General features: G+C 37.5%; 1 protein-coding gene across 6 annotated transcripts in view; it reads right to left on the bottom strand.

Annotated features, from left to right (window-relative positions):
- The window catches only part of Shaw (Shaker cognate w), a 97,889-nt gene that overhangs the window by 40,045 nt on the left and 33,848 nt on the right, over positions 1 to 23,996 (bottom strand). For 5 of the 6 annotated variants that reach the window (XR_016325742.1, XR_016325743.1, XM_089740125.1 and 2 more), the window contains 2 exons: positions 12,366 to 12,417; positions 697 to 838 (listed from right to left, as the gene is read on the bottom strand). The gene's annotated coding sequence lies outside the window, so the exon portion shown is untranslated. The remainder of the gene's footprint in view (positions 1 to 696; positions 839 to 12,365; positions 12,418 to 23,996) is intronic. The other variant, XM_089740124.1, reaches the window with a different exon arrangement.

The following is a 23,996-nucleotide window of genomic DNA, read 5'->3' as shown; positions in this document are numbered from 1 at the left end:
ATAAAATATACTTTTAGGTTATTTAGGAATATTATGTTCTTTTTTTTAAAATAAATTATTTGCCTTAAAATATATTTTAATTCTATCTTTTTTTCAATGCTTCTCTTTTTCCACTGAGGTAACTCTTTTTTTATATCCAATGAACTCTTCAATACAAGCTTGATATTAATGCACTCAGTATATTGAGAATTTTCAGTCTCACGAACTCTTGTACCGGTCACTGCTTTTACCAAAGTGCCCTTGATTTCTCCGGGGACCCCATGCATTGCATTCTTTATTACGCAATTGAGGAGTGTCATGTAATTCCGCGTACTCAACAAGCTGGAATTCGGAAATTTCGTAAGCCGAGAAGGCTTCTCTGTAAATGTGTTGATCATTTTAATGGAAATCGTGAATAATTCAAAAGATTCCGAACGAAGCTACTTCACAGGATGTCAATTAACCTTTCGCTACTTGGGCATATTTAGGAACTGTGAAATGTTTTTTTTTCTGAAAATTTAATTTGGCTATTTTTTCCAGTTAATTAATACATGGTTCATAACGAAATTTATTAAAAGGTAATTAAATATGTATTGAAAACTTAAAATACACACTATTCTTGGGAAATACGACATTGCCTATAATCCAATTTCTATTGCTTTTGTCAATGAAATCATTAAGTTGGCACCAACTTATATAAACAAATAGGATAATTACTCGCAATCTCCTTACTCCTTCTCAGACCAAAGAGTCAGCTACGGTGATCGGCTTTGGCCTCTTCTGGACATCACCACTATGAAGTCATCTTCAAGCGCACCAAATCGTCCCCGAACTGACATTTCTGGTCGTCGTGGAAATCCTAGAATAGAAATAACTTTTTAGTAGATTTATCGTGGACAAAACTATGTAATGAGTAATTGGGGATCACAGTAATGGGTGGCGTTTAAAGCAAGACGTTTTCTGATATGGAATTTGGATCCGTAGTTATTGCTAGTTGTAATATGTGCTTCATTCTCGAAGGTTAGGTTTTCACGGTTCGAGCCTCCTACGAGGTCCCTGCGCATAAGGCGTGCGGGGTATGTGAGACTCAACGATCTGCAGGTGCTGAGAGCAGATCACGGGCCCAAGGATTTTAGGGCCCACCCGCTAAACGACTCCCCTGTACTCTTACACCCGACGTCCGATCTCCGTCCGGGGTCAGAACCCGGTCAGAGTAGGGGGGCTCCCACGGTCAACACTACAACCAGACATACTGTAGTATGCATTAACATTTCACAACTTGAAATGTGCCGGAGGTTGAGAATGCTTTGTTGGTTCGTTGCTGTCAATGTCTAAACTGTAAAAAGTTATCATTAACCTGTCACACAATTTTTTAAATGACGGTCGAACCGCTGGATTACCAGCCCATATCTTAGGGCTGAAGGAAAAAGGTCTACCAAACAAGTCTATCGATTTTACACCCAAGCGCCCCAATCCCCTTGAGAACTCGAAAAAGGTTGGTTCGTGGAAATTATGCCACTTTCACCTTACAAGATATCGGGATGATTATTATGTAGATTATGCGAATAATGTCTAGCAAAGTAATCTTTACAATGTTTTTTATAGTATCGTAGACAAAGCTCAAGAACTAATTTTCGAATAGGTAACGGACTGTTTCATAATTTATATGATATCTAGAGAGAAGAAAAAAGAATGGGATAATTTGTACTGTTGTACATTTCAAAGCATAGAGTAAAAATATCGATTGCACTGAAAAATCGATTATCCAATCTAATAAATTCCCATTCCAAGAATTCTAACTTTTCAAACGAATACATAGTAGAATAATTTATTTCTTTTCAATATTATTGTGTCTCTAATAATTAAGTCGCACGTACATTTAGAGATACGATGGAATTGTAAATGTACAATGAAATTCCTTAGAACTTGTTAACTCGAAGTTATTTAGTTACAAAACAATTAACAGCAAACGATAGGACGGGGGGTCGTAAAATTCGACCTTGACACCGAACGATTTAGGTCGACTTTCATTTGAACGGTATAGTTGTATTGATTGGACGATACATTAAGCGAATGTGTAATTTTACGATCCATAGTTGGAAGTTTTGTTTCGTTTTCACAATAAAATAGATAGTTGGTAATTTTCTCGTAATGTGTCTGTGTTTCGGGGTATTTCGAAGTCGGCCGTTATTCCTTAGGTTTTATGGGAGGGACTATGTATTTGAAAATGTTTTGTTTGTACCATTTGTGTTTTTTTACTTGGCACGACTGCAGCTTTTCATTCTGGATGGTGTTAGTTTATTTTTGACAGTGAAAAGTCAAAACTCACACTTCTATTTGTATTTGATCGGAGTCCATAGAGCACGAGAATACTTTTGCCAATTTAATACTTACTATTGGTGGCCCATCAGTCGAAATTCGACCATCACTATTAATTTATATTATAAGTTTGGACATTATTATGATTCTATCGTCAAAGATTTTATTACTTCTATGATCACAGATTTCGCCAAGGTTACACTATAGACAAATAATATTAAAGACAAACAATATTAATCTATTTTTAATTTGACCATAGACCTTAACAAAAAATAAAAGAGTATCGTGTGTAGGTCAAATACATGGTAGTGTGTGTAATATTTTTATTGATTTTACGTATTTTTATGCATAATTTAAAAAAAGAATCTGTAAATGTCAGAAATTTCATATTCTTCCGTCTGTGCAATCTTCGTAAAAAGGGGTACAAAGTTTTTGATTTACGTATTAATATATTATATATTATTATAGTACACTTCAGTAACTATTATTCAAATCAAATAAAAAAAAGTTTATACCACTAACAATTTGAATTCAACTTTGTTATTTGCACACAAAAGTTTCCTTTGAACCATCAAAGAAGTTCAAGTGGTCCACCGATTATAATGTAGGCGTGTCGTCGAAAAATTTTCTCATCAAATTCACGCAAATTAAAAAAAAAGAAAAAAAAGTAGCCGGGTATATTCCTGGCGTCGGTTGATTAACTAAGTTTGGGTTGCCCTGGGCCGTCCTGATTACAATTCGATAGGGTTAAGTTTTCAATCATAACTTGATAATGGCTGCCGAGTGAAAATCGTTTAAAGAGTTTTATTTTGTCGTTCTAACAGGTTATCAAATTGAGTAGCCATATATTTCAACCCTCAAAATTTTGAATTTTTTTTATATTTTTTTATTGCTTAGGTAGCTGGGCGAGCTCACGGCTGGTGTTAAGTGATTATTGGAGCCCATACACATCTACGAGGTAAATGCCGCCACCCACCTCGAGACATAAGTTCTAAGTCGCAGTTTTAACAGTACAACGGCTGCCCTACCCTTCAAATCGAAACGCATTATTGCTTCACGGTAGAAATAGGCAGGGTGGTGGTACCTACCCGTGCGGACTCAAGATGTATGTAACTACGCAAATTATAATTTTACGCGTTCGATTTTTATTACACGATGTTATCGTTAATTTTTATTTAATTAATTTAATAATGTCATTTTGTTGTCCTTTTCATAACTGTTTTTTTATTTTTTATTATTCACGTTCTTTTTATTTTTTAATATATTTTACAATGATGTGTATTGGTCAGTCTGATGCTGGTGTGCGCGTCACTCCGCAGGTGCCGGCGGAAGATCAGCGCCGCAGTACCGATTGTCTCGATACTGTTAGGCATTGCTGAGCCGGTAACCGTTTCCAAGCCTCGTTATTTTTGTTATCTTTTTTATTTATTTTTTGTACTTAATTTGTGTTTGGAATAAATGTTTATTATTATTATTATTATCTGAATCTGAACTGTGAATTGTTAAGTACGTATTTTCTTAGAAAAATTAGTACCCGCCTGCGGGATTCGAACACCGGTGCATCGCTTGATACGAATGCCCCGGGCGTCTTATCCTTAAGGCCGCGATAATTTCAAAAAGTGTTATTTCGAGCGCAATCTTTTTTTTAATTTTGCTCTTCAATAGTATTTCTGGCAATGACATAAGATGAGTTATCTCTGTTGACTGCCAACGACTGATTACTCTACAACAGCTCACTAGGAGGAAGCAAGCGGAATCGTTGTGGCGAATTGAGGAATTTGAAATTCAGAAGTATGTAGCTTAAACTAGAAATGTGCCTAATAATGATAACTCACCTCAGAAAATACACGCTCTTGTGAAAGTTATCTTCTTCACTTTTACTAACTTCTAATGAAAGCATGTGGTTCAGTTTACAGCTTTCCCGACACTGGCGACTAACTTTAGTAGCAGCAGAGTCAAGGGCGCTGACGATTTTTTCTAACTTTGTTTAGAGGAGAACATGTCATAGCGCTCGGAAAAATTCGGTGATGTCATAGCAGAAAGGATGTGATCAATTCGCATCGCAATCAGTTTCTCAGGGAACTTAAGGTACAAAATGTCGTTAATTTCCATAGCTCAAATCCTATCTTTCTTATACATTTAAACGAGCAATTCTTGTATATATATAATCTGAATCTCGGAGTCGGCTCCAACGATTTTCATAAAATTTAGTATACAGGGGATTTCGGGGGCGATAAATCGATCTAGCAACGATTTATTTTCAGAAAATGTTGTTTTATTCGTGTTTTCAATAATCAACTCTTCCCGACATCTATTGGCGAATAATAATACGTTTTTTTCTTAATTGAGGGCAACTAACCGCTTCAAAGACACAACAAGATGGCGTTATCAAAAAAAAAAAAAAAAACCGAGCAATGCCCGGTCATCATGTAGTAATTTTAAAAGATGGAAATACATTTTGACGATTTGATGGTTTTGGTTTTTAACTTAGTACGCAGATTACTAGACGCGTGAACTAAGCGTATCTTTATAATATTCATGACGAAATCAATTACTTTAAATTACTTACTAAGGGTACCAGATATTCAGAGTTGATAAACTGATATTCAAGAAGAGTCAGCATTCGGTCAATTCATTATCTTTCAACACCAGAGCGGCGTGAGATGCAAACAAAAACCGCGTAACACCAAAGCAATAAATCATCCACTGACCAGAACAGTCTAAACACCAACAAAACTGGTCTTTATCTACCCCGGATTTCAAAGCTGGGGTCGTCTCTAGTACATCATCGTTATCGACTCGACGTTATGTCATCTATACTAATATTATAAAGAGGAAAGATTTGTTTGTTTGTTTGTATTGAATAGGCTCAGAAACTACTGAACCGATTTAAAAAATTCTTTCACTGTTTGGAAGTTACACTATTCTCGAGTGGCACAGGCTATAATCTTTTTTGAAAAAAATTAGGGATCCTTACTAAAACCCCAATAATGTAACCAAAGGTATAAAATAATTACCTAAAATATTCTTTACATCGCGTTCCCTGCGAAAACTATTGATGATAGAATAAAATAATGTACTACGACTTTGTAGAATACATAGTTATGCCGCAATAAGTGTTCCTTTATTTAAAAAAAGTAAAACAACGTCAAATATCGTTGAAATTTTTGTTAAATACCCGAGCGGAGCCGGAGCGGGTTGCTAGTCGACCAATAAAAGTCTTTCGCGGTCGTGATTAACGATTCCTAATTCACAATTTATCGAGGTGAACCCCGAGGTTTCGGTGTGTATCAATCAATACTTCATAATATTTGTCGCTGTTGTACGGTTCTTCATTGATTGCGGTCGGTTCATTGATCGATTTTATTTATGTGTTGGGCGTGATGAAAATGACCAAAGATTTTGGTACATAAATAAACGCTGGTCTTTTGTTTTTTTTTATATTTGCTGTAGACTGCGTCACGTTTTGTGTCAAGGATTTCTATTAAGAAATTAGATTTCTATTAAGTTGGACAGTATTTGCAAAGTATATTATAGATGTGTTTTTATTCCAAAAGCTCCTACTTTACTGGTGGTAGGACCTCTTGTGAGTCCGCACGGGTAGGTACCACCACCCTACCTATTTCTGCCGTGAAGCAGTAATGCGTTTCAGTTTGAAGGGTGGGGCAGCCGTTGTAACTATACTTGAAACCTTAGAACTTATATCTCAAGATGGGTGGCGCATCTACGTTGTAGGTGTCTATGGGCTCCAGTAACCACTTAAGACCAGCTGGGCTGTGAGCTCGTCCACCCATCTGAGCAATAAAAAAATACAAAAATCGGGCTTTGTTGGATATCGGTGCTTTCAGAAAAGAAGAGGGAGAAGAAGAAGAACGAACTCCTCTTCCGCTTCCAATTCCTTCTAGGGTGCTACGCCTTGAGAAAGGCGCAAGAAGCAACGTCGTGAGCGTTAGCAAAAGTCCGCTTTTGCCGGCACCAATCCTAATTATCGTCTCATTACCTCAAGATCTCAAGACCTTTAATCCATTTAATTACAAATATCTTAACGCTTAACAAAACACCATTTCAAGTCTCGACCTCACGATCCCCGACTCCATTAAAGCAGTGAGGATTAAAATTATTACGAAATTTAATTCCTGTTTATCTTCATTAAGTAAGGCTCTTAACCGGAGAATTTTAGGAATCGCCGAAGTTTACGTAAATTTAATTCGGACATCGTCACGAACAAACCCGCCAGTTAGAAATACTTCGTATTCAGAATAAGCTTAATGTTGCGAAGGGTCTAGTTAATGATGTCACGGATGTAGCTGGTAGACTTTGGAGGAGCAGTGTAAGGATTTTCGTCGATATGGGCATTTTGTAGTTATAGCAGATCCTAAAATCGTAAATGCAGTCATGCTATAAGTCCACTACGCAATGGCTGTACTACCATTCAACATTATGCATTCATGTTTTAATTTTATAGAACAAAAACCTTTTTATATTGATTGTTCTTTCATGTTGGCCCAGTTCGGTAGTTGAGCTGCTTAATCAACTTTACGGTTGTCAACTTTAGAAACAATGGAAGCTATGAATCTTTTTTTCTTCGAGTAGGGCGCCTAACCTCCTACGAGGTCCATGCATAAGGGGCACATGGGGCGGGATTTGACGGTTTGCAGATATTTTGAGTAGACCGCCGGCCCAAAACCTTGGGAGTCATGGAACCCAACAGTCTACTTTTATTAACATCTATACTATATTTACTACTTTAATATGGTAGTATTATAAAATAATCTTTTGAAAAAAATATCAATTTAGCTATCATATTACGATACGGTTTAAAAATAATTATGATTTTAGAAAATGTGGTTGCTTTTTTACCGGACAGATGAGTAAACGAACTCATGGTCCATTTTGGGTTTTAAATGGTTGCCGAAGCTCATAGACTTCACAACGCGAAGGCTACCATCTACTTTGAAACAAAAAAATCCAAGATTGAAATATACCTAGTCAGGTCATAAATTCTGTCACATGTTTAATGTAAAATAATTGAAACAAGTTTATTCATTATGTAACCATTCATATACCAAAATGAACTTAACAAAACATAGATTCTTATGACACTAAAGTTTATTCAAAATGACCTCCGTGATTTTGAATACAGGCCTTCAATCTGCGCGGCCAGTCGTCTATCGCAGCACGAACGAGGTCCATGTCAATATCGGCGGCTGCCTTAATCAAGGATGTCTTGAGTGACTCCAAATTGGGATGAGGCTTTGAGCACGCCTTTTCCTCCTAGTGTTGCCATATCTTGTAATCTAACGGATTCAAATCTGGACTGGAGGAGGGCCAGTCTTCGTGCCGGATGAAGTCGATTTCACGCGCCGCCAGCCAGTCTTGTGTGCTCTTCGCTCTATGAGCTGGCGCCGAATCTTGTTTGAATAACCAGTGCCTGTTATTGAACATGGTATGAGAAACAGGTTCCACAAGGTTCGTCAGGACTGTATTTTGATACACAACTGCATTCGTTTTTACACCTTTCTCACAAAAATGTACCTCTGTTAAGCCCCAATAAGAAACTCCCAACCATACCATGAGCGAGGATGGAAAATGACCTCGTTGGACACGCGGAATACGGTTGCTCGCTTCTTCACTACTGTGTGCGTACACCTTATCATTTTATTTGTTGTAGCTCTCTTCTACGGTAAAAATTTTTTCATCCGAAAAAAGTATTTCCCGATATTTTTTTCCCGCGTACCGCTTCAACAAAGCGCGGCATCTCTTCAGTCTCAGGTCCATTAGACGAGCATTCAAACGATGTCCTGTTTTTCTTCGATATGCCCGAAGCCCTAAGTCTTCATTTAACACCCTTTTCACTGTGGTTCTGCTTAACCCCATCTGAAGGGCCAACAGTTTCTGCTTACGTTTGGGATTTCTTTGAATTCGCGCCTTCACAGCTTTTATCACTGCTGGAGTCCTAACAGACCGAGGGCGACCACTTCTTGACCTGTCATCTAAACTAGAGTCTTCATTGTATCGTTTGATGGTACGATAAACGAATCTTTTGGTTATATTCAAATTTTTCAGTATGTTAAAAATTTGAATTGGCGCGTAACCGCAACGATGCAACGCAATCACTGCAACACGGTCTTCTTTAAGCGTCCACTCCATATTTAAAAATGAGTAAAATTCTAAAAGTATACATTTTTATTTTCATGAACAATTCGAAATTCGAATTCAATAAACTTTTTTGTGGCCAGCATTCTAAAACAAAAGTTTTTACTGTGTGACAATACTTATGACCTGACTAGGTATACATAAGATACTGATAAGAAAAAAGATCTAAATGGAAATGAAGAAGATCTAAATGGAACTAAAGCTGTATGGTCCAAATGCTGTGACGAGCACTAGTAAACGAGAACTAGTAAATGTGTGAAATTTCTTAAAAGATTTGTTAGTTAAATTCGTACCTTAGACAGACCATACCTGATCCGGTGGACCGAATGGTAAACAGTCGATGTCGCTCTAAACACGTCATTACGGATCCATTAACGGTGCTTTTAGATACCTCAAGCACCGGTCACCGCCCTCGCCGAATCCGTCGCTTGCGACGAAGCACTCGACGAGTAAATTAACCCATAGACACAATCCACTGAGTTTCTCGCCGGATCTCCTCAGTGGGTCGCGTTTCCAATCCGGTGGTAGATTCTGCGAAGCACTGCTCTTTCTAGAGCCAGTGTTAGCAATGTTCCCTGTTTGAGCCCCGTGAGCTCACCTACTAGTTCGGTGACTCTAGAATAACCCCCCGAGGTTACTAGAATAGGTAAAAAAAAAGACAGATTTCGTCTTTTTTGTTATTTTCGAGGGTAAGCGAGAAACACTGAAGAAGAGAGTTCATTGCGGAGCGGTAATGCATAGCAAAGAAGAACTGTGGGTAAGCGCTAAAGGTGCGCCACCCGCTTTGAGACATAAGTCGTGTACTTCGCAAGGACTGATCCATTTCAAACAAAATAGTAGAAATAAACAACAGCTTTATAAATAAATTAATAAACAATCTCAAACCAAAGAATAGTCTCGAACTTGTCCCTTCAAGCGAAGAGTAGGCAGATAATAAAACTTTCTCAGTTTCAAGTTAACATCTCTATGAAAATATTAAGAGGGTGACTCTTGGAAATATGTACTTTTTCCGTCTGTCCAGAGGGAGAGATGTTATTTTTCGTTTAGGTTACACAATATTCTCGGGAGTACAGGATCGGCGTCGGAGCGTTTAAGGAAAGGCCTTCAAATTATTTTCGTATGAAATAATTTACCTACAGAAAATTATGATACATTCTATACACTTAACACTACATGTAGATCAGCTACCTCGTGGTCAATTGTAGTTAGTAACTGTCCAGTTGGATTATTGGGTTAATCAACTCGTCACGGTGAAGTAGGAAAGATCACTGGGTCAGCAGAGCTCTTCCATAAAAATAATCCAGATCTAGAAATATGAAATATTTGAAATAGATCTCTGATTGTATATTGGGCTCAAATCCCGTGGTAGATGAATGGTAGATGATGATCAGTGAAGCGATCAAACAAAGCTTCACTAGTGATAAATAAAATAAAAACGTAATGCCAAACCAAAACCTCCTGAGTCCGATTCTGTAGTGAATATAAAAGCGTGGCAGATGTTCAAAAGAGGTATAAGATGTAATAGGTCCCAGGCGAAACAAAGATATTTTCAATCTCCAGTTTTTTTATGTTACTCGGGTATATTCAAAACCGAACCTTAGTGTTGTAGCGTTTTAGATCAAAAATGTCTTCACTTTTTTAGAATTTAATAAGTTACTTTATGTGATTTTTGGTAGCTATAGTTATTAATTAAGATATTATACAGTAAAGGGACAGTATTTTCATAGCTAAACTAAGTGTATTTTAGCTGACTTCAATAACGGCTTTTTCCCTTTTGCGTTTTAATGTGTTCAATACCTTTGCAAATAGTAGACCATATTATTATGCTCCTCTGAACTGCATATGTGGTACAAAATATAATAAATACAAGATGAAGGTCTTGAGTAAGATTGTAACGACGGGGTAACGCAAACCCGCCACCGCCCGAAACATGTCTTGTGAGATCCCTTGGATCCATTCTCGGCGCTTTTAAGCTCGTCAAACTCGTTAATTACGACCAAGAGTCCGACAACCGAACTAACCCATGGACACAATCCACTGAGTTTCCCGCGGATCTTCTCGATGGGTCGCGATTCCGATCCGGCGAAGGTAGATCTTGCGAAGCACTGCTCTCGTTAGGGCTAGTATTGGCCAACTCTCTCAGGTTGAGCCCGTGAGCTCATCCGTCCGCGTGTGTCTGGCATAGCTCCCTAGACTTCCAAAGTATAGGTAAAAAGAAAAGTACTACATTATATACAATATGCCATCATTACTTTATTTAGCAAATACAAGATGACAATGATCGCGTGCCAGTAATCTTGATTGTTTCAGAATTTCATATCTGAGACTTTATCCCACTCTCCAAATATATTTTTTTTTATTGCCCTCGTAGGCAGACGAGCATACGGCCCACCTGATGGTGAGTGGTTACCGTCGTCCATGGATTTCAGCAATGCCAGGGGCAGAGCCAAGCCGCTGCCTACCGCTTAATACTCTCCACAAGCCTCGTTTGAAGAAGGGACATAGCGCTCGGGAAACACCGTGGACGGGAGCTCATTCCATAGCCGGATGGTACGAGGCAAAAAAGACCTCTGGAAACGCACTGTGGATGACCGCAGTGGCTCCAGGTAGTATGGATGAACTCTACTACGGTGGCGGGCGGTGCGATGGTAAAAACGAGATGCCGGTATCATCTCGAACAATTCCTTAGAGCACTCCCCATGGAACATACGGTACAAAATACAGAGGGAACCGAAGTCCCTCCGCAGACCCAGAGGTTCCAAACGATCCGTGAGAATGGGATAATAAGTCTTGTCTTTCCTAATTTTTGTGGATGGACGCATTAGTGGTGGATGGTCTAAATTATTGAGCGATTACCTCATTGAACATTTTATTTTGGGTCCAAAAAATATTGCCAGATAGAACCACAATTTTATTTCTCCAAAGGAAATTGAGACCTAAATCCTGGCCCTTAAAGTTGCGATCGGTTTCACCGCACATAAATCAGAACCCTAAAACTGACATCACAACAGAAAAGACGATAAAGATTACGAGTGTCACAGTGCACCCTCGAGATTACTCATGATTGCTAACATGTTGTCATGTTGACGGTGCTAATAAAAGAAACGCCGCCACAGAGTTGAATCTTCCGAAATGAAATTGAACGGTTTGAAGTGGGAAAAGTTTTTCTGGTGAATTATCAAGGGAATAAGATCTTCGCTTAATATTTAAGATTCCTAGACTACTTTGATTGACTGATGCAACCAAGGCTTTGGTACCAATTCTGGGGTCTATACCTGCAAATTTCTGAACGATTTTGAAAGAGCTCAATTAGGTGACCACATGGATACCACAGTTTTGCCGAGAAGCAACCTTGCGTTCGTTTCAGCCCTAAGGGTAGGCTAGTCGCAACGGAACTGACACTCTAACCTGATGTTTCAAGGTAGAATTTATATTATAACCTTCAAAACATTCATGAATTGAATACTCTGTTAAACAGATGTTGTCTGCTGTCTGAGCAAGCGTTACAGTATTCGTTTGACTGATCAAAGACCACACAATACCGCTCCAAGGTTAACTAATTTTAAAATTTCGGTAGGCAGCGGCTTGGCTCTGCCCCTGGCATTGCTGAAGTCCATGGGCGACGGTAACCACTCACCATCAGGTGGGCCGTATGACCGTCTGCCTACAAAGAAAAAAAAAAAACCGTTCTGTAAACAATAAAAGGAAGCTAGCTTAAATTTTGACCTTTAAAAGATTTAATCTAAAGGGTTCAATGTGGCCTTCACTCGGATGACTTACGACCAGTACGCAATATAAAACTGTTCGACCGCCGTAACTTTCCCGGAAGTACACGTTGGGACCGGGTCCATTGACCCGGAATCCTGCAAATAAAATGCTCGAACCAACATTGCGAGTAGATCGTAACTTACGTGTTTACCGCGATCCAGAACGCTGTTGATAGGAGCCGTGCTGCGCTCCAAGCTGAAACAAAGAAAACGTTGTATTAGGAGATGAATTGGGTATTTGTTTGTTGTGTATGGGCTGATGAGCTTGTAAGGTAAGAGCCGACAATCATATTCTTACTAGTAGCAGAGCATCTTGAGAGTGGTCAGGTACCACAACCCTGCCTATTCCTGCCGTGAAGCCGTAACGCGTTTCGCTTTGAAGCGTGGAGCTGACGTACTATAAAATTGAGTAAGACAAGGGCACATAATGTGCGTAGACATTCAGAAGACTAATATTGTCATCATGATTGAAATATCCTTGCCATCTTTATCAAATTAGGTGCTGTTGCGATCGTCCTTAAAGCTTCGAAAAGCAATTCTCATTTTAATCTGAAAGTTAGGAGATGTTTTAGTATTGCTGTGATTAGTAACTTTTTGGCGTCACTTAGAAAATTTTCTGACACGGTCATGCAAAATAAAACCGGCCAACGAAAGGGGCGCAGTAAAGTAAAACAAAATGAAGCATGGAAGTACTGACGCAAGATTTGTCTATAAACCGTTGGGCGAGGCTCGGCAAATAACGCGGGCAAACATTCACGACCTTCACCCTGCAAATTGTGCGGATGTAGACTCAGACGTGTACGCGAGACACGGCCTTAGAGATACTGGATATAACTGATGATTTTATAACCTCTTTTAGAATTTATTGGCAAAAACGGAGCCACAGGAGCCCATAGATATCCTAATTTAAAAATGCGGCCACCAAATAGTTTTTACTACTACTACCGAATATTGCTTGGGAATGTCATAGTAGTAGCTTGAGAAGAAACGCAGACCCGTTCATATCTTCAGCTATAAAATATGATCAGATACCTTGACTAGGTATGTAGGTGATGTAAACAGATTTCGCAAATTTAAAATAAAATGAATACCAATTGATTTTACAATTACTTTCCTGTTTGGTCTCTGTATTGCGTTTTAAATAAGTTTAAGAACCACATTTTATTTATACAGATTAATCTTAAATATAGAGATCACAGAGGTATTCATTGAAAATAAAAAATGAATGGGAGAATTATAGGGGCAATGTTAATACTAAACTATAATATTGCGGTTGTCTATCACAAAGCATGCCTGATATTTTTGAAAATTCAGTAATGATATTCGTTAAGTATTTTCGATCTTTGCCTGTGATGGAGTAAAACAAACCAGCTCATATTTTCAAATGAGAACTGCTGTAACCTTCATAGATATGGCTAAAATCGGTGTAATTTATAACTTTTACCGATGCGGTCACTATTATAATACTTAAGCGTCTCGCTCTTTCTCCAATATCCAGTTGACTTATATCTTTGTTAAGGTCCGCATTTAACTATACCGAGTATCTGTATGGTCTTATTCAAAGTCTAGAATCGTGTTTATTCTCATTTTGATGTAATTGAACATTTTATTGTTAGACCTGTCCGATATTTCTTGTTCTTTTGTATTGTTTTCTAAACGTCCCAGTGTCATTTATTGGTTGAAGCGTTCCACAGTTGATGTTGGTACCTGAGTGAAAAACTTCGATCAACAGCGCACTATAGTTCCAGCAAATGAATAGATTTCAAACGTATCGTTGTTACAAATGTTTGAAGTGTGATGATTAATCGAACCCGCAATATTTACAAATTCCCGTAATTTGTAATGATACGGCGTAAAGTAAGCCAACAAGCTCCATGCGGTGTATTTCTGATGCGAAGCTGTCATGTATCCAAGTTTGACGGTTGCAATTACTTGCAATTACACTATAAAGGATTTGGTTCTTCAACCTCATGTTGCAAGATGGATGGTGGTAGTATCGTGATATCAATGGAGACCAATACACCTGGTGGGTTATCACCTTTACCTTACCATTTAACTAGTACAACAAAAAATGAAATCCGTGTGACTCACACAGTAGTATAAAAAGAAATGATCAGCAACTATAAATTTATTTTTAAACAATACAAGCTATTCATTCATTAATTTGTAAGCAACTAGCGACCCGCCCTTGCATCGCTTATGGAATTATAATTTATTATTGATTATGAAAATAAGATGGCAGATTTTTTTCTACTTACTTAACACCTATCGTTATATTTTGGATATTTCACACTATATCTTTATAAATTATAACCTAGGTGTTATTCTGATGTGTAAGCTATATTAATGTAAAGTTTCATCAAAATCCATCCAGCAGTTTTTACGCGAAAGAGTAACAAAACTAACATCCATATATTCTAACAAACTTTCGCGTTTTTAATATCAGTAGCATTTAAAACAAGACCCAAACTAATAAAGCTGTGTAGCTTCAGCAAACGACTTGATATATGATTTGGAGAAACAAAAGCAATTTCTTTAATAGACACATTTACCTAGTCAAAGTCATTTGTTAATTCAGCTATGTCGTGACCGGTTACAGAATATTAGAAACTAAAAGTTAGTTCACGATTAATAAGATTCGTGTTTTCGAATAACCGTTTCGCGTGATGGTTGAAGGAAACCTTCAAAAGATAGCATTTTAATTTTTTGTGAAATCATTACTATTACCTAATTATTTTGTTGAAAATTTAATTTATTTATTTATTCATTTGGGAAACAAACAGTACAATACAAACATATAATATTTAAAAAATTATAGCTTAAACAATAACAAAAAATGTTTCCACAATCAAAATCACATATAAGTAGAGAGTGAACAAGAAGGGAAATTAAGAAATTTAAATTACAAAAAAACAAAAGCAACACAATACGCACATATTATTTTATACATCAACTATACTACTTATCGGGCTAAATCACCTTATAAATGTTTTAAAATAGCTTTTCTATATGCTACAAGTGACAAGCAAAAGATGTCAGCATTAGAGAACTCGAGAGAGTTCAGAATTCTTCAGGATTCTCTCTTGCGAGAGTACAGAACTCTCGCAAGAGAGAATCCGGTGAATTCCTTAGTCGCCCACTAAGGGACTCTCTAGAGAATCCGCAGTGTATTATACCATCGTTCTATGATCGCTAATTGACATTTAGTGGTGATAAGGGTATATTTGACCTCATCATCATTATTACGAAAACTACCGCAGTATGAGCTCGCAATGCTAATAGCCGTCTCCAATGGAGGAACATCGCTGGAGGCGCGGCGGCCTTGAAAGCGAGCAGCGATGACGAGACGTTACCCTTTCCATCGACAGGCACGACTTCTCTGCCAAGAGTATCCGACTAGGAAGAAAAAGAAGGGTATATTGGAAGTACGCGTGGGTAGGTTATTTAACAATAGCTAGTCTATACTTTCACTTATATTATTATTAATATAATATTATGAAGAGGAAAAATTTGTTTGTTTGTTTGTATTTAATAGGCTCCGAAACTACTGAACCGATTTGAAAAACTCTTTCACTGTTTGGAAGGTACACTATTCCCCAGGGACATAGGCTATAATCTTTTTTGAAAAATATTAGGAATCCTTACTAAAACTCCAATAATGTAACCGAAGGTGTAAAAAAATTATTTAAAATATTCTTTACATCGCGTGCCGTGCGAAAACTATTAATGATAGAATAAAATAATGTACTATGACTTTGTAAAACACATTATTAATTACAAAAAATGTCGCGACAGCATATGTCTAACTATTAAAGATGTGCCACAATAAGTGATCTTTTATTTAAAAAAATAAAACGACGTCAAATATCGTTGAAATTTTTGTTAAAGACCCGAGCGGAGCCGGAGCGGGTCGCTAGTAATCAATATAATGTTTGTGTTGGTTGTATTGTTGTCTTCTTATGTGGATACAGTTTTTGTTTTTCTCGTAATTTTATTTTTATTTGTAATTTTAATTTGTAATTGGTAATTATTACATTAATACGGGTTTGCTGAGTGCATATAAATATGTCATTTACATTGCAATCCAGATTAGATTTAGGTACTACTTGTACGATTTAGTTAATATGTACTGTAATGATTGGAATTTGTTTTGTGCATCAATAAATAAAAATAAAAAAAAACACCTCATTTTTGAAGATGCACTCTTTGTAAAGTTCCATTAAGTTAACTTAATTCTGATTGTATTGAAGCTTTCTAGTAATTTTAAATACTACGTTTAATAGTGTGAAATAATTAAATTTTAGCCTTGGATCACCATCAGCCCTGAGGCGTCCATTCCTGGTCATTGGCATGACCATTGCCACAACGACTGATTTTGACCCTATCCAGTGAGTTTTAGTAACTTCCGTCAGTCATCGCTCTACCTTCTTCGTAAAAGTTTTTTTTTTGCATTTACATTATATCGATTCTGTTTCAGAAAATGTTTCCAAAATCTTCGCTCACATTTTCGTTAATAAACTGAATATTTTTCTGTCGTAGAACAAATTACGTACTTCGGCCACATCACTCGTAGAGGCCCCGATAACTTAGAGAAGCTGATGGTAGTTGGTCAGGTTGACGGGAGAAGATCACGCGGACGCTCACCTACCCGCTGGTCTGATCTGGTTAAGACGCTCACTGGCCTGCCAATAACCGAGGCTATAAAGACCGCCGAGGACAGGAAGACGTGGGGAAGCATTGCGCATCGAGTGGTCCACATTTCAGATTAGACACGACCTTCAGCAATGAAGAGACCGACTCAGAAGAAGAAGAACAAATTTCATTCGTAGAACCAGTTTACACTTTTAGCGGTCGTTCTTCATTCACAACATAAATGATTTTCATTTTATATAAACACAATTCGGAAAATCTTTAAAACTTATTCTACTCTATTTCTACTACTAAATCTTTGGAAGCTCACGTTTTCAAGTCGTGCTTTCATGTAAATAACAAGTCGGGTACAAGGTCGTTTAGACGAGTCAATCTACTTTTAGATCGCCCCTTTTAAGGCGCTACGTTTTGTGTAATGCTCTATCTTTTGTCCCTGATGTAAGGAGAGACGTTCTAAATTTTAAGGTTTTATTTATATCTGTGTGCAAACCTGTATGTCTGCCTATAACCTTATAGCTATTCATGTATTTTAGATAGCATTTTGGGCGCTATGGTGGTAGGCTTTGTATAATATTCCGTCTTTTGTTAACCCTTTTTTTATTTGTAAAATAGAACTGTGTGCTTATCTGTCTATCTATTACATTATACCTACTGTAGGTGTGTGAATTGCGATATGGTTCAATTTGTAAAACAAAAAGGCTCCTAGCTGTTTTTTAATAAACAAAATACTAGTTGCTTAAATACGTAGTGGAATCCACAAACATCAGTGCTGTCACCCACGACTTTCAAGCCTTGAGATATGGAGTTGAAATACAAGCTATATTTTGTAACTGCTACTCCAGCCAGCTGTGTAGGACTTATGACAAGTTCGGGGCAGGAAGAGGTAGACTCTTATCCCATCGCGACGGGGCATGGCCACTCTACCACAAAGCGAGATCGTTAGCAACCTGACCGCGAGACGGTATTAGCTCCGATTTCGATTAGCAGAGTATTTATTAGTCGCTAGGTAGGTGGTGCAATAAACCCTCTTGTCGTGGCCGCCGGAAATAACATGCTATGCTAAACAATCGACGTCGCCCGAAACACGTCTTATCGGATCCTCCGGATTCACTCTCGGTGCTTTTAGGCCTCTCAAGCACTGGTCACTCGTCGAACTCGTCAATTACGACGAAGAGTTTGACGAGCGGGCTAACCCTTAGATAAGGCCCACTGAGTTTTGAGAGGGATATTTTCAGTGGGTCGCGGTTCCGATCCGGTTGTAGATTCTGGGAAGCACTGCTCTTGCTAGGGCTAGGGCTGTTAGCAAATTCTCTCAGGTTGAGTCCGTGAGCTCACGTACGCGATCGGGTGTAGCTGGAATAGCCCATTAGGCTACCAGCAAATAGGTACGCAAAAAACAATTGGGTAGACTGTTTCTATTAACTCGTGTGAGCACAATCACAATCTACTTTGGTATTTTCTCACATATTATTTCACCGTCGAAGACCCATTAGCTATTTATTTAGAAACATTGTTATATGCCAACGTAATTTGAGCCCCGGCATAACCTCATCACTTAATATGAATACAGCAAACATTTTACCTATTTTACGCCACGCCGATTTCATTGAAGAATGGTTGATTCACAGCAAAAATAGTGTCAAACTTGCCCAAAATATATACGAAGTGAATTTATGATTTCGTAGTTTCTCCTACACGATGCTTTTTTTTTTGGAACTGTTTGTGAGTACATTTTAGGTATTTTATTTATATAAAATTTTATAACACTATAATCACACCAAAGTAACTCATAACTCATAATTTAACATAGCTAAAGGCTGTTTATGATTACATTTTAGGTAGGTATTTTATTTATATAAAACTTTATAACACTACAATCATACCAAAGTAACTCATAACTCATAATTCAACATAACAAAATAACTTTTTTAATAAGATATTGTAACCCGAACTGTCTAGTACATATTACCAATATTACATACAAACGAACCCCTATTACCATCAATGATTAGGGTGTACCCACAATGAAAACTATGCAATATACCACTACTATTGCCAAGAAACATTTCCTAACCAAATCTTAATTCCAAACAAAAAAGCCGGTTTTATGTTTCAAACAATGAAACTCGCGACATGGGCCGTGGTGTTTATAGTGCGTTGCTATGGCTACCACGACTGAAACTCAACGTGCGTGTGATGATGCCCTCAATACTTCCCTTTTGCGTGACCTTCCAGCCCTTATTTAGGGCAGTAAGTCTACCATTTATATACATACGTACGCTGTATTAGGCGGATAAAATAATCCACTCTCAAAGAGATTTGCTTGCGCCGTTGAATTGGACCTATGTTAAGGTGTTAGAAGATTGCAAAATCAATTGGCCTCATTTCGAAGAGTACTATAAATAGTACGGGTGCCAATACACGTCTTGGCGAAATTTTTTGTAGGGCCATCGTTTTTGTAAGACAGAAATGAAATACCAAATAATAATAAACTACAAATATAGGAATCAGACCGAGAATACAGTACCAGTATTTCATTACTCATGTATATTTTTGCAAGTCCTTGTCTCCTTCATTGGCTTTGGTAAGGTTTACGACATTACGGATACACAAAGACTGCAGTAAAGAGATTTATTGCCTATTGTAGTTGCTAATGGATTCGGGTCCTTCATCCGATGGATGCTGAGGTTAAAACATTACATAGCGTCTTTGTTAAAACAATATTTGCTAAGTGCACTTTTTGGATTTTTTCTACATTCTTCTTCTTCTTCTTTTTTGTATCCACATACGTTCAATACTGGACATAGGTCTTCCCAAGCCTCACCATAATACCTGGTCTTCTGGTTTGGTCTCTGCCAGGCTGCAACACAATATCTACGTATTACTTAGGAAATTACAATAATCCCATTTGATCAGCGTACCTTTTACGCACCGTTTTTTTTTCACAGTCCCACAATGAATTATTATTTTAAATTCCATTACATGTCAAATCATACATTCAAAGCCCGCTAATTGGGAGTTGCGGAGTTTGATTCGCTCTACACTCACTGTATATTCGACTGTTCAAAGTTTAATGCGATTCTCTGCCAGTGAATCTAACTTTGTCTTTCCATTGTGATAGAATGGTTAAACAGTTATGAGCTGCAGTCTCTGAACTTCTGTAATATTTAATATTTAATTTACCAGAGGATTATTACACACAAAAAGGAACCGTCCATCCATGAACACTGAAAAGGTAATGGGGTTAAAAAATTTAATATGGATTTTATGTATCTGCATTGGATTGTTAAATTGAAAATTATATGCTTATTGCAAATAAAAAACTGTAAAAAACTTCAACTTCATTTAGTAAATTTGTTTTATGAAACGTGAATTAAACAAATAGTTCGTATAAGCTATGAAAAAACAAAACCCTAAGGTTTTAAACTTGCAAATTCAGGCCAACGAATGACTTTTTTATAACATTCTAATGGGTCCATTTTTCGACTGATAGAGATTGGTCGTTAAATTGATGGCAATTAGTTACATTTTCGGCTGTGTCATGGTAATTATATGAGCCTTTTTGAAAAAAATCTGTCAGGTTATTTATAATTTGAAGTTATGTAGCTAGCCCCGGTAGCAAAGGATCATAAGGATGAAAAATCATAACTCATAATTCATTATCTTGGGCTAGCAGCTCAAGTTTTCCTGAATTCAGAATTCCTGGCTAGGTAGATAAGACTCCGCGCATGTTTACCGTGCCATATATAGTACCTCATCTTACATTCAATGAAGACTTTCATAGCCTCTTCAATAATAATTAACTAATAACCTCTCCACTCGACTACGCGAAATAAAATCAACAAGCTAAATGAAATTCAAATTAGTGCTAAGTTCGTTATGGTTATATCAGAGATAACGGCGGGTGAACATTATGTTTTAGTGTATTATGATAATGTTAATGTACACAATGTAATGTTTACGTTGTTGATGCTTATGGAATCTGCTAACTTAGCATCAAGTGGGCTGTGAACTCGTATCATGGCTTCCGTTTACATGAAATAAAGTGCAGTCCACGCATGCGAAGCTGCGATACGAAAGTTAGTAGGCGTTTTTTTTTTTTTATTGCTCTTGTAGGCGGACGAGCTTACAGCCCACCTGATGGTGAGTGGTTACCGTCGCCCATGGACTTCAGCAATGCCAGGGGCAGAGCCAAGCCGCTGCCTATCGTTACGTACTCTCCACAAGCCTGGTTTGAAAGGAGCTTATTCCAAAGCCGGATGGTACGTGGCAAAAAATATCTCTGAAAAGGCACTGTGGATGAACGCAGTGGCTCTAGGCGTTAACGCAGTCAAGATCAATTTGCAATAATGTGTTCGGAGCACTAAGACTTGAAGTGCATCGTAACGTTAGCGTAGAAGAGATAAAAGCTTTTAGTTTCCAATAAAATGAAACGTACAATCTATTCGCTCACAAATAATCGAAGCCACTAGTGCCTTTTGGCACTTCAAACAAAATTCGTTCATAATCTTGCTTATAATATACAAGCTTTTGCTCGCGACTTCGTCCGCGTGGGATAGTTCCTTTGGCATAACGCTAAATTTTACCCGCGACTTCATTTACAGTACTCAGGATTGGAACTTCATTACTGAACCGGTAGATGGCGTTGAAGAAGCTAGACTTTGAGATTTTTTGACAAACATTTTTTTTAATTTTTCATCAACAATTTTTATTTTTTTATTTTTTATTAAAAAGTATCCTATGTTACTTCTAATACCTCCAAGAATATGTGTACAAAGTTTCATGATGATCGGTTGATTAGTTTTCCCGTTACGCTTTCACAAACAAATTTACATTCACATTTATATATTAGTAGGGATTATGTACCATAAACTATGCGATTCAATCGTGCTAAGAAACATGAATGCAATCAAACTTACGATATGCGCCGTGTGACTCAAATCATATATTTTGTCTTGTCTTGTAACAATGGAAATAACCGATCTAATATTTGAAAAGATACCTTATGAGATCGTATGTCTAACGTATTGTTGTGTTATAAACACTATTATTTAACGAATAAGCAAGCCTTGATACTGTACAGAGCCCTAAACTGGTGGTAGGACGTCTCTTGTCACCACTTCACGTATTTCTGCCGTGAAGCAGTAGTGTCTCAAGGTGGGTGGCGCATTTACGTTGTGGATGTCTATGGGCTCCAGTAACCACTTAACACCAGGTGGGCTGTGAGCTCGTCCACCCATCAAAGCAATAAAATAAAAAAACTTTAACAATAGCATAAATACCAAGTGATCCCTTTTACTGAAATAATAATCTACTAGAAGTAATCTACTAGAAGTAGTAATAAACTACTCGATGAACGAATTAAGGTTCTTTAGCATTACGAGTCTTTTGAAAATAAATAAGGTAATTTTGTAATGCTTTAGTCTTTTTCCTCATTCAAGATACTACAGAAGCTGTCGAGACGAAGGCTCACCTCAAATGAGATTATGACGTTTTCCCTCGAATTTTTTGTGTCACAATTTTTTTGGCATTTGATCTAAGTAATGTAATAGGATAAGAGCTCAGAGTGTCTGTCGGGATAATACCGAGAATATTTAAAATATACAGGATTACGTGTGACCCTTTTTACGAAAATTTGTTTAATTAATTTCGGAGGGTTCAGAGTTGTGTCGTTGAGAAATTTAATTGAATTAAATAAAGTTTTTGGGGTTTTCTACAAATAGTTAATACAAATTTTTAGATTTAGATGAAATTTCTTTATGAATTTGCATCTTTAAGTCCAAGGATCTTTAAATGGCAACTTCATCGCTCATTGACAGAAGTGATGCAAGGATTTTTCATACGTTATTTGAATAATGAAATATCATAGCAGTAAAGAGAAATGAACATTATTCCAGAGCTTCATAGTGGTTTGTAGAATAGCCATCTTAAAACGATTGCAGTATTTCCAGGTATTAACCATGCTTTCCAATGCGCAAAAAGCAGAAGAAATCATCATTTTGTGAAGTCATCGTAGTCTAACGGATAAGGTGCCTAGTTTATCCGTATTAAGCGATGCGACTATGCCGGGGTTAAAATCCCGCAGACAGTTTTGAAGGTTGGGACGAGATAGTCATGTTACTACGCAATTGAGACTTTAATCTCCTATCGAAGCCAAACTTATGTGTCTATGGGCTCTGGTGTCCAGCTCACACCAGGTGAGCCATTAATTACATACATACGGTACCATACGGTAGTAAATTTTAAGTACTCCACGTGCTACATGGTATGCAAAGCACAAAAGGTACCAGACTCTGAATAGACCAAAAGTTTCAACGGTCACAGTTACCATATTAGTGTACTGTAATAAACTTACATCCATACTATTTTCTATGTGCTTTAAGCTGTTGGCAACGGTTTGGCTGTGCCTCTGCTATTGCCAATCTCCATGAGCGTAGAGCACAAACAAACAAGTAACTGATAATGCAGGTCCACACACACATCTGTAGTTTGTTATTTGTACTCTCGGGATATTATGCTCCGAACACATAAAAGTCAAACACACTTATTCAACAATATAATAATATAAGATGTGTACAATGTTCTATTATAAAGTAAAAAGAGTAAACAAGTCGCTAGGCACTACAAGGCACAAATTAAAACTAAATTAATAATACGTTTTACAATCAACTTAAATCGACGCGCGCGAATCTCGCAAACGCTGACGTCACGGGACACCTGCGCGTTCGGGAACCCCGATCGCATCCGATGACGCCCGAGTGCGACCGAGTGTTGCACGCTACACATCATTCAAAGTTACTTAATTAGATTCTCAATATCAATTTCAAATTTTGTACTAACTAGATTAAAAGGCACATCTCGATACGCCTTCGGAAACATCGGAAAATTGAATAACAACATAATGTAATAGATTCTGATAAATTGAACTCGAATCAAACGAACCTTAACAATGTTTTCTTTGAATTTAACTGGAGGTTTGATGATCAAACGAAAAGCATTTTCGGTGTTATTGGTTGATTTTGTATTCATCATTGGTAGGGTAGGTACGTCTATCGCTCTGGTTGGAGTTATCGATGCTCAAGAACAACGCTGGAGATACGACTATCTGACTGACAAATGGTTTTT

The sequence above is a fragment of the Bombyx mandarina genome, chromosome 03, assembly GCF_030267445.1.
Source record: "Bombyx mandarina strain Sakado chromosome 03, ASM3026744v2".
Lineage (NCBI taxonomy): Eukaryota > Metazoa > Arthropoda > Insecta > Lepidoptera > Bombycidae > Bombyx > Bombyx mandarina.
The sequence above is the reverse complement of the archived record's forward strand: the minus strand, read 5'-3'. Positions and strand labels throughout refer to the sequence as shown.